Source organism: Salmo trutta, chromosome 2 (assembly GCF_901001165.1).
Source record: "Salmo trutta chromosome 2, fSalTru1.1, whole genome shotgun sequence".
NCBI classification, from domain to species: Eukaryota; Metazoa; Chordata; class Actinopteri; order Salmoniformes; family Salmonidae; genus Salmo; species Salmo trutta.
Genome location: NC_042958.1, coordinates 32,748,274 through 32,759,413, shown reverse-complemented (window position 1 = coordinate 32,759,413; position 11,140 = coordinate 32,748,274). Strand labels below are relative to the sequence as shown.

Sequence of the window (11,140 nt, the reverse complement as noted above, 5' to 3'; positions counted from 1 at the left end):
AACATAGAACATAATAAATTGACTTATTTTCGTTTTTGGTTTCTGAATTTGAAAATCGAAAATCGACTTGTTTCTCATTTATTGTGAAAAAACTGGACATGGAATAACAGAAAACACACTTTATTGCATTTTAATTTCGTGCCAATAGAACAAACTCAACAACAACTGAACGAAGTTGGCTTGCACTAGTTGACTACTACTGACTAGCTAGCAGTCTGGAGATCTAGACCTGGCTATAGTCATACTAGCTAGTGGAGGTAAATTAGTCCCTCAACATGCTACAAGATGAATGCCCGGACAGTTACCTGCTGAAGAAAGGTGAGAATTCTCCATTACTTTTAGTCGCTAATTTAGCTAGACCTTCTGGCTGGCTGATGGTGCTTATTGACTGAGTAATAATGAACTGCAGTTACTATGTGGCACTTTTACCCATCTGGCACTTTGCATAGGTAACTTAGCAATTGTTACACATGCAACAATATCAAATAAAGCTAGTCAGTGCTGATGCGTGTACTTACATCAGCCAATACAGTAAATAAAAATGTGCCTTTAAATTGGTATGGGTATACATCACAAACATCATTTTCTGCTCACTGAAAGGCAGATGTAGGCTACACTCTTCAGTTGTGAACACGACTATTGCTACAACAATTGGCCTACTTCTCGGAATGTATACATACTTCCTGTCTGGATGATCAATGATATTGAGCCGGTCTGATATTACTTGATTACTGATTCCTTGCTCTCGCTCGCTCTCTCACACTCACACAGGGACCTTTCACATAGTTCAGTCACTCAGCCCTATACAGTGGACGTAATACTCTCAAGGTCCTGCACTACTGCCTCCTACAACACCATAACGAGAAGCAATAAGTCTGGCCCCATGACTGTAAATCAGCATATTTCGCTAACCCTGCTGTACCCTACTGTGCTGAAACAATATGACTCTAGAACAGTTTGACACTATTTTAAATAGAACGCTCAACAGTGATTATTTGATCTTGTGCCCTCTCTCTCTTTCTCTCTTTCTTTCTTTCTTCACCATCTTTCTTGGTTGATGGCACCTGCAGGCCTGTTTGAGGGACAACTAGACAGAATGCTTGGACTTCATCTGAGACCTTCATCTCCTTCCCCGTCCTTCAAGGAAAGCTTTTCTTTACATTTCCTGTTAGGCATGATGCACTCAAGGTGTGTCTCTCAATCTCTCTCATGTCATCTGATATTACCTATAGATGACTACTAGACACTTTCAAATTGTTTGCCTGTGAATGGTTGTCATCATCAGGCTATTTACAGTGCATTTGGAAAATATTCAGACCCCTTCCCTTTTTCCACATTTTGTTACATTACAGCATTATTCTAAAATGTTTGTCATCAATCTACACACTGACAAATCAAAAACAGATTTTTTTTAAATGTTTGCAAATGTATTAAAAATTAAAAACAGATATCTGATTTACATAAGTAATCAGACCCTTTGCTATGACACTCGAAATTGAGCTCAGGTGCATCCTGTTTCCATTGATCATCCTTGAGATGTTTCTACAACTTGATTGGAGTCCACCTGCGGTAAATTCAACTGATTGGACATGATTTGGAAAGGCACACACCTGTCTATATAAGGTCCCCAGCTGACAGTGTATGTCAGAGCTAAAACCAAGCCATGAGGTCAAAGGAATTGTCCATTGAGCTCTGAGAAAGGATTGTGTCGAGGTACAGATCTGGGGAAGGGTACCAAAACATTTCTCTAGCATTGAAGGTCCCCAAGAACACAGTGGGCTCCATCATTCTTAAATTCTTCTGCATTCTTCTGCATTCTGCAGCGATACGCCATCCCATCTGGTTTGCACGTAGTGGGACTATCATTTGTTTTTCAACAGGACAATGACCCAACACACCTCCAGGCTGTGTAAGGGCTATTTGACCAAGAAGGAAAGCAATGGAGTGCTGCATCATATGACCTGGCCTCCACAATCCCCGACCTCAACCAAATTGAGATGGCTATGGATGAGTCGGACCACAGTGTGAAGGAAGAGCAGCCAACAAGTGCTCATCATATGTGGAAACTCCTTCAAGACTATTGGAAAAGCATTCCAGGTGAAGCTGGTTGAGAGAATGCCAAGAGTGTACAAAGCTGTCATCAAGGCAAAGGGTAGCTATTTGAAGAATCTCAAATAAAAAATATATTTTGATTTAACACATTTATGGTTACAACATGATTCCATATGTGTTATTTCAAAGTTGTAATGTCTTCACTATTATTCTACAATGTAGAAAATAGTAAAAATACAGAAAAAACCTTGATAGAGTAGGTGTTCGAAAACTTTTGACCGGTAGTCTACTTAACACACTTTATTCTTACCTCCCGCCAGTAACAGTTTATGGTATAAAGAATATACAGACAAGAGTTCTTGTTTAATTTAAGCCATGTTTATTGTACTTATGAATGTTATGGATGAGCGCTGTGTTTGTATGTTTCTGTTCCTCTCTCTCCGTCTCTTTAGCTTCCGGGTAGGCTGGGAAAAGGACCAGAGCTACGGCAATTGGGCTGGCTTTGTAGTGCCTGTCCCGAATGGCTCGTTTATGGGAATGGGCGTATTGGAAGATGCCATGTCAGTAGTGACGGGATTTTGTAAATCTGTTATATTGTATCATTATCAACGGATTGCAAGGTGCAATGTATCTAATTCATGATATGTTTAGCTGAGTGAAAAATGTAGGCTTGGATGTTGGTAATTGCTTAATTTATTAGTGTTTGGTATGTTCTGATGGGAGGGGCTTCCCCTCTTTCAGTTCAAAGGGGGGACTATTTTGATTGAGCTGTTGATGGGGCAGCATTGTTTTTAGCTGTCCCATAATGTATACTTTTGGTGTACAGTACTGTTTTCTTTTCTTCCAGAATCACTGTAAATATACACCCTTGCACAAAAGTACTTTTGCAGCTCCGCCATCGTTTTATTTGATAGAAGTTTTTCAGTTTAGCCTTCTGGCCTACTCTACGTTACAGTCTGGTTTTGCGTGTGTGTTTGGTAGGGGGATCGCCTAAGCCAGGGGAGGCGTATTTCTACATATCTTAATTTCACAAAGCCTGTTATTTGGCAGGGAATACTATTTGTTGATCAGTGATTCTTCTTTTCTGTTATTCCATGTCCAATTTTGACACAATAAAAAAAAAAAAAGTTGACTTCCAATTTTAGTTTTTTTTAATGCAGAAACCAAAAACGAAAAACTAGCTGTTTTCCATTTTTCCACGTCGTCTTTTGAATCAAATAACCAATTACCCATAATCTCATGGACAATAAAGTCCATACAAAGTTGATTTACTTTTTAACAGATGGCCTGCTTCACATTTCAATTTTGTTTTAATTGAAAAATGTATTTGATTCATATCAATCGATTCTTTAAATGAGCGATTCACTTCGCCATTGTAATAGGTGAATTGAATCATGTGGAACAAAGTATTGATTTGTGAATTGCGAACAGTAATTTTGAGAACAAATATTAGCTGCAGCCTTCCTTTTGGATTACATGACTTCAAAACTTGTTTTGTAGATACAGAACTTGAAGGTGATTTGGGCATTCGATGTATGGGACATTGCAACTCAAAAGATGCTAGTCAACCTGCAAAGTAAACACTTCTAAAGTAAGATAAATATAACTAAACTAGAAAATGTACATTTCCTGAAGAGAATGTGTGTGCTTCCTTCAGTTGTCTAAAAAAGGCATGCATGCTGCTGGGAATTCAGTGCTATGTTCGAGACCAACTAAACCGATTCAAGACCAAGACCAGAGCGAGTCCGAGTCAAGACCAAGACCAGAGGGGGGCGAGACCGATTCAAGACCGAGACCGGGACCAGGGGTACGAGAGTCAAGACCGAGACCAGAAAAATGCAAGTCCAATTCAATTTTGTCAAATCACCACCATAATAAGAGTTTAAAATGTCCAGTATTTCTGTGTTCATATTTCAGAACAACATGTGCATTTTTTAGACATTCAGAATAGTGAAAAAACGCATGCTGAGGGAAAATAGAGCCACTCTACAAATTATTACTAACCCAAACACAGTGGAGAACAATGGGCCTTCTACACCTTCAGAGAAGGGCTAAGGATTTATAAAATATTTATTTTAATAATATAATTATTTTAAATTATGTTCTTATTTAGTCTATTCAGTTTGTGTTGGAAAGGTTTAACACTGGGAGGAAAAAAATATCCAATAAGGATTTTTTTTTGCTGGTCTCAGGGAAGATAAATCTAGCTAGTTAAGTCAGCCATTGGCTAGGACATCAGTAGATAAAGGCATCTGCCATTCAACTGTATTAGGGCAACATTTTGGAGTGACAGTGGAATCAGCCAATCACATTTTGACTTTAAGGGTGGGACCGTTTTTAGAAAAACTTGAAGGCCAACAGGTCACTGCGCAATAGCGAGCAGTAGTGTTCCCACGGCCTAGCTAGCTAGCTTTTGTTGTCGGCTAGTTTGCAGCGGCTGCAGCAGGTGTTATCAAAGAGGATGTTGTTGTAAATTTGTTAACTTCTCCCTTTTCAAGAATAACTTTAAAAAATAAGTTTAAAATTATCATTATCTGGTGAGTGGAAGTGTTTCTTATTGCACCACGCTTTCTGTTGTTAGCCATCTCTTTGAAAATGACGTGTGTGAAACATTCTAGTTAAAGTGGAACTGACAGAATTTTAGCAACATAATCTTATTCAAATCTGTTAATATACAACCCCAGGAAAAATGATACTTTTAAAACATTTTATGACAAGAGACAACTTAGATATGGTCATTTTCACATTTTCAAAATTCTTAGAATGTCTCGGAATTATTTATACTAAGGCATTTGTGAAAATTCTTTAGCAATATAGAAAGGGAAAGAGGCTGTGCGTTTGGACAACTAATAGACACTGCAGTAAATAAAACTGAATAAAAACATCTGTCTTGTCCAGGACCGGAGTCTACACAGACCGGTGCGCCATAGCCAATCAGAGCTACAGTAGGCCACACGGGCCTGGTATCATTCACTTTGAACTGGACTGTGTGTTTACAGGCAGTTGCAACAGCGCGACTTTAGATTATTAGAAGGCATTCGCTAAAAGCCACAAAATACACCTGAATGGATTTCTGAAAATATGTAAACACCACGGGAGTGTCTTATATCTGGGAACTTTACATTCCTATTGATTAAACAACCACAAAAAGGAAGGCTCTCGCTCCCTCAATTATGCACCTCAACAACAAGATCAATAACTAATGCTAGCCAGAGCAAGATGAGCTCAAATCAAACAAATGAACATTAGATAAACCCTCTCAAACTTTTTTAGCTAGTTGGCTTAAAAATTGCACTGATAAAGATGGGAAATTGTAGTCTCGTACTCCTTCTGCAGCTTGCATGTTTGTCCCAACCAAGCACCCAAGCTAACTGGCTAAAGTTGGCTAGCTTGCTAGCTAGCTACTTCCAGACACAAATGAGAGAACACTTAACTCTGACCATTTTACTTGCCGTAGCAGAGCGGGATAGGCTGTTCACATTTGTTCTAGAGTGTTCTTGACTAACTATTACTTTTTTACCTATGTTTACTGACGGCGGTCATATTCAGTGGGTTTTGCACATTCCTAAATTCATCAGTTGTTCTGCGCTCTGGCACACTCAGGCGAGAGTACTCTGAAATTGGAGTAGATAGCTAGAGTGGTAGATAGCCAGAGTGAATTTGCGAATGCAAAAGATATGCAAACTGGATAACAGTTGTTCAAGTTCTTGCTAGCTAACCAAATGACAACTGCATCACCTGTATATAGCCACCAAAAAACTACATGAGGGGAAAAAGTCAGTCACTCACCGACTCCTCCAATGGCATGTTATGACATCCTCCTAGTAGCTAACTAGCTAGATATCTAGCTAACGTTAGGCTCTGTGTTTTTATCTTTCTACATAAATAGATACGCTAGCCTATTAGCTACGTTATGACTGACTTGTGCTCATTGCCCTTGCTAGTTTGATTGTATTGACATTCCCAGCCTTAGTTATATTTGTCTGTTTTTGTCCAGAATATTGAGTCTTTGAAACTGAAACACTGCATCCCAAATGGAGGCAGCAAACAATGTACCAGGCCAACTGTGATTTACAACCTGATAACAATATTTTTTGGACTACCATGAAATGTATTGGTGAATTATATGAATCATGCATTGAACTGCATCCATCTATTCTGCCAACAATTCCTTAATGTACGTCATGGAACGTTGAGTCAAATAAAACATATTTTTAAAACCTTTCATGAAGTTGGATTTGTAGCAGGTTCAATAAAATAAAAAGCATAAACTGGGAATGTAATATTTTTGACTGAGCCTCTGTCCACCCAGGCCCATCCCTGTATAAGCCCCTGATGCAAATGACAAATAGCCTACTAACCAACACGTCAAACTAAACTTTTCAATACCTGGTTTGCATACCCATTGTTGCCTTAGTTAGCATTTACTAGTTAATATCATAAGTTGAAACGTCTTTCCTACCCTCCCGGCTACCGATGTCATTCTTCTGTGAGCTGCTTCATGCCAAAACCAGTTGAGTTTGATGGGTTCGGATTTCTAAACTTTAGATATTGGTAATCATCAGTTATACTAGAGACATGAGGGGTGCCATAGTCTCTAGGGTCTACACCAGAAGTTAATGGTTAGCTGTAGTAGGAATGTATATGGTGGATGCAATTAAGCTTGGAATGTACTGAGTGAAGGAAAGATAATCACATGTTGGCAGGCACTTATAAAGATGGAGAGATGTGGATTAGTAAGGAAGGAGGTTGAGGTCAGGTCACCTTAAGGGAGAAGGAACAGTTTGTAGCCCGTATCACTTAACTTCCTGCCTAGTAATAAAGATGTAATATTAAGAGAGAAGAAGGAGACTCCACCCAAATTGGGTTATATATGCTACCACTGGTGGAAATATGTATTTGTCTGTTCAGCTGTTCAATCCTTTGGGTGATTAAACTTGGTTGGAGCTTTTATAGTGTCAGTCAATTTCTTACTATGATATTTAGAACCTAACAAGTTGCACACTGTTGCTACCTGCAGATGATATTCCGCTGAAACTAGACTGTGTGGGGGCGCATGTGAATATATTTCCCATTCACTTTGTATCCCCCTTTTCCCTTTCCCTTTGTGCATGATTTATCTATTGTAGTCATTTACCTCTACAACACTGCTTTGATACTCAACAGTAGGGATTATTAAGAAGTGAGTATACGCAATGCCCACTGAAAAAAAAGTGGGTATATGGCATATACCTGCGTATACCCTCTACTACACCACTGGCCCTTTTGAGTTTTACAAAAAATGCACTCTCCTACATGAGTGCGCTGGTATTATGGTTGCTGTCCATTCAGAATCACGAACCTGTCATACACTGAAGGCCTATGCACACTCTGCCTACATTGATCTGTCTTGATTACGCATGGAGAGCGGTTAGAGAACCCAATAGTTGTTTGGCCTGCACCGCCTTTGGAGAACACATGCGCTTAGTACGCCTGGAAGGGATGAGGGCCACAGTTCTTTTCAAAAACATCTTAAAAAAACATACATGATCCATTTGATTGTATTTTCCATGCTACCTTGAACATTTTGAGCCAAAACAATTTTAGGGGACATTTCCACCACATTTCTGCATGAAGTTTAAAGGACATATACAGTGCATTCAGAAAGTATTCAGACCCCTTGACTTTTTCCACATTTTGTTACATTACAACCTTATTCTAAAATGTATTAAATAATTTTTTCCCCTCATCAATCTACACACAATACCCCATAATGACTAAGAAAAAACACGTTTTTAGAAATGTTTGCAAATTTAAATATCTGTTGAAGCACCTCTGGCAGCGATTACAGCCTTGATTCATCTTGGGTATGACGCTACAAGCTTGGCACACCTATATTTGGGGAGTTTCTCCCATTCTGCTCTACATTCCTCTCAAGCTCTGTCAGGTTGGATGGGGTGCGTCTCTTCACAGCGGTTTTCAGGTCTCTCCAGAGATGTTCGATCAGTTTCAAGTCCAGGCTCTGGCTGGGCCACTCAAGGACATTCAGAGACTTGTCCCGAAGCCACTCCTGCGTTGTCTTAGCTCTGTGCTTAGGTTCGTTGTCCTGTTGGAAGGTGAACCTTTGCCCCAGTCTGAGGTCCTGAGCGCTCTGGAGCAGGTTTTCATCATTGATCTCTCTGTACTTTTCTCTGTTCACCTTTCCCTCGATCCTGACTAGTCTCCCAGTCCCTGCCGCTGTAAAACATCGCCACAGCATGAAGCTGCGACCATGCTTCCCCGTAGGGATGGTGCCAGGTTTCCTCCAGACGTGACGCTTGGCATTCAGGCCAAAGAGTTAAATCTTGGTTTCGTCAGACCAGAGAATCTTGTTTCTCAAGGTCTGTGTACTTTATGTGCCTTTTGGCAAACTCCAAGCGGGCTGTCATGTGCCTTTTACTAAGGAGTGGCTTCCATCTGGCCACTCTACCATAAAGGCCTGATTGGTGGAGTGCTGCAGAGATGGTTGTCCTTCTGTAAGGTTCTCCCATCTCCACAGAGAAACTCTTGAGCTCTGTCAGAGTGACCATCGGATTCTTGGTCACCTCCGTGACCAAGGCCCTTCTCCCCCGATTGCTCAGTTTGGCCAGACAGCCTGCTCTAGGAAGAGTCTTGGTGGTTCCAAAATTCTTCCAACTTAAGAATTATGAAGGCCACTGTGTTTTAGGGGACCTTCAATGCTGCAGAAATGTTTTGGTACCCTTCCCCAGCTCTGTGTGTCACGCCCTGATCTGTTTCACCTGTCTTTGTGCTTGTCTCCACCCCCCTCCAAGTGTCACCCATCTTCCCCATTATCCCCTGTGTACTTATACCTGTGTTTTCTGTTTGTCTGTTGCCAGCTCGTCTTGTTTGTCAAGCTTACCAGTGTTTGTCCTGTCAGCTCCTGTCTTTTCCCAGCTTCTCTTTTTCTCGCCCTCCTGGTTTTTGACCCTTACCTGTCCTGACCCTGAACCTGCCCGCCTGATCACTCTGCCTGCTCCTGAGCCTGCCGTCCTGTACCTTTGCCCCTATCTGGATTTCCGACCTCTGCCTGACCTGACCCTGAGCCTGCCTGCCGTCCTTTGCCTCTGTTGCTGTAATAAACATTGTTACTTCGACACAGTCTGAATCTGGGTCTTACCTTATCCTGATACTGTGCCCCGACACAATCCTGTCTCGGAGCTCTACAGACAATTCCTTCAACCTCATGGCTTGTTTGTTGCTCTGACATGTACTGTCAACTGTGGGACCTTATATAGACAGGTGTTTGCCTTTTCAAATCATCTCCAATCAATTTAATTTACCACAGGTCGACTCCAATGAAGTTGTCGAATCATCTCAATCATAGGAAAGGGTTTGAATACTTATATAAGTAAGGTATTTCCGTTTTTTATTTTTAATAGATTTTCAAAGAATTCTCAACCTGTTTTTGCTTAGTCATTATGGGGTATTGTGTGTAGATTGATATGGATTTTTTTTTTTTTAATCGAAGGGGTCTGAATACTTTACAAATGCACTGTATTTTCAGATGTTGTGTATCCCTGGAAATAGTCAGAGTTCATGTAAACATAATGTTTTTGAAAGCATAGCTTGCCCAAAAAATGGCATAATTGGCATAATTGACCCCGTGTATAGGATCAATTGAGCATAGGGACAGGTTAAAATGAGCCACCTTGGGGTAAGTGGGTGATAGTGGTGGAAGGTCAATGTTCAGTTCATGGAATGGGGGTGTGGTGTATTGTATATCTTAAATGTACTGTAGGCGTACACAGCAAATTGGCCAGTGTTACATAATGTAGAATTTTCTGTGTATAATTTGTTGTGTTGATTCTGGTGTTAATTTAACACTTACATAGTTAATATAACACTCATTGGTGTAAAATAACCCCATTGTTGTTAATAACAAGTGTTAAACATTTTTCCAAGCATGCTATATTGCATTTTTAGAATTGTTTGTTTCAATATCTGTTTTTGCATATACATTGATTGATTCATTAATCTTATGCTATTCAAATATAAATAACATACATTTTTCTAATCCAATCTCTCACTTGGACTTGTTACCTGTTACTGAAATGGTTGTTCCAGTTTAGATTAGATAGTCTCATATCTTTGTCTTCCCAACAGGGGCAGTCATTCTGAATGCAGGTTGCAAGTTAATAAATAATGTGACTTGCAGGCCTGAAAACCTTGAGTTTTAGGCCACAGTATTAGAGTACAACTAGGCCCTCAAAATAAGGCCTAATTATCACAGTATCATATGTATTTCACAAGGCCTTATTTTGAGGGCCTAGATTTACTCTAATACAGGGACCTGGAACTCATACAGATCACTTTGAACCAAAACCACAACATCATTATCATATTTCCCAGCATGCTCTACTGCAGGTAGATATATATTTTTAATGTGTGGTTTTGCGTGTAGTGTATATTGATTGATTAATCTTATGCTACACAATGATAAATAACATACATATTCTAAACTAATCCAATCAGTTAGTACAATTTTTTTGTACCCGTTACTGAAATGGTTCTTCCAGTTTGAATTGCTTAGATAGTCTCCTCACACTGGTATTTGTTCTGAACAATACAGTTGGTACAGTAACAATTCCAATTGTTGGCTATCTAAAACTGTGTAGATTCCAATAGAATGTACACATCATTCTGTATTATTGCGACTTGCTTGAAGGGTAGCAAAATTCTGGCGGTTTTCCCAACACGTCCAGGTTTACTAGACATCCCTTTTGAAAAATACCTTGAAATGGGAGGGAGTTATCAGGAAATCTGGTATCTTTCAACCAGTATGTCTGGAAAATCTGGAGATTTCAGGAAGTTACTGTAGTTTTGCATTGTAGGTTGAATGTGGCCTGTAAACCATTATTCTAAGGCCACTGTGTTAGGATTACACTAGGCCTCAAAACAAGGCCTTTTGAGACATAAAATTCATTTTCCAAAATTACATTTTTGTGATGACATTCAACTAGGAACTCACTTGGTGAAGGCCATAGAATTTAAAATGTACAGTTGAACTCGGCAGTTCACATACACCTTAGCCAAATACATTTAAACTCAGTTTTTCACAATTCCTGAC

General features: G+C 39.8%; 1 long non-coding RNA gene across 1 annotated transcript; it reads left to right on the top strand.

Moving 5' to 3' along the window:
• The first annotated feature begins 108 nt into the window (after nucleotides 1-108).
• LOC115154162 (uncharacterized) lies at nucleotides 109-3,997 on the top strand. Its single transcript, XR_003867832.1, has 4 exons — nucleotides 109-318; nucleotides 1,071-1,188; nucleotides 2,505-3,628; nucleotides 3,710-3,997. It is a non-coding gene; the product is annotated as an uncharacterized LOC115154162 (long non-coding RNA).
• Nucleotides 3,998-11,140: the final 7,143 nt, after the last annotated feature.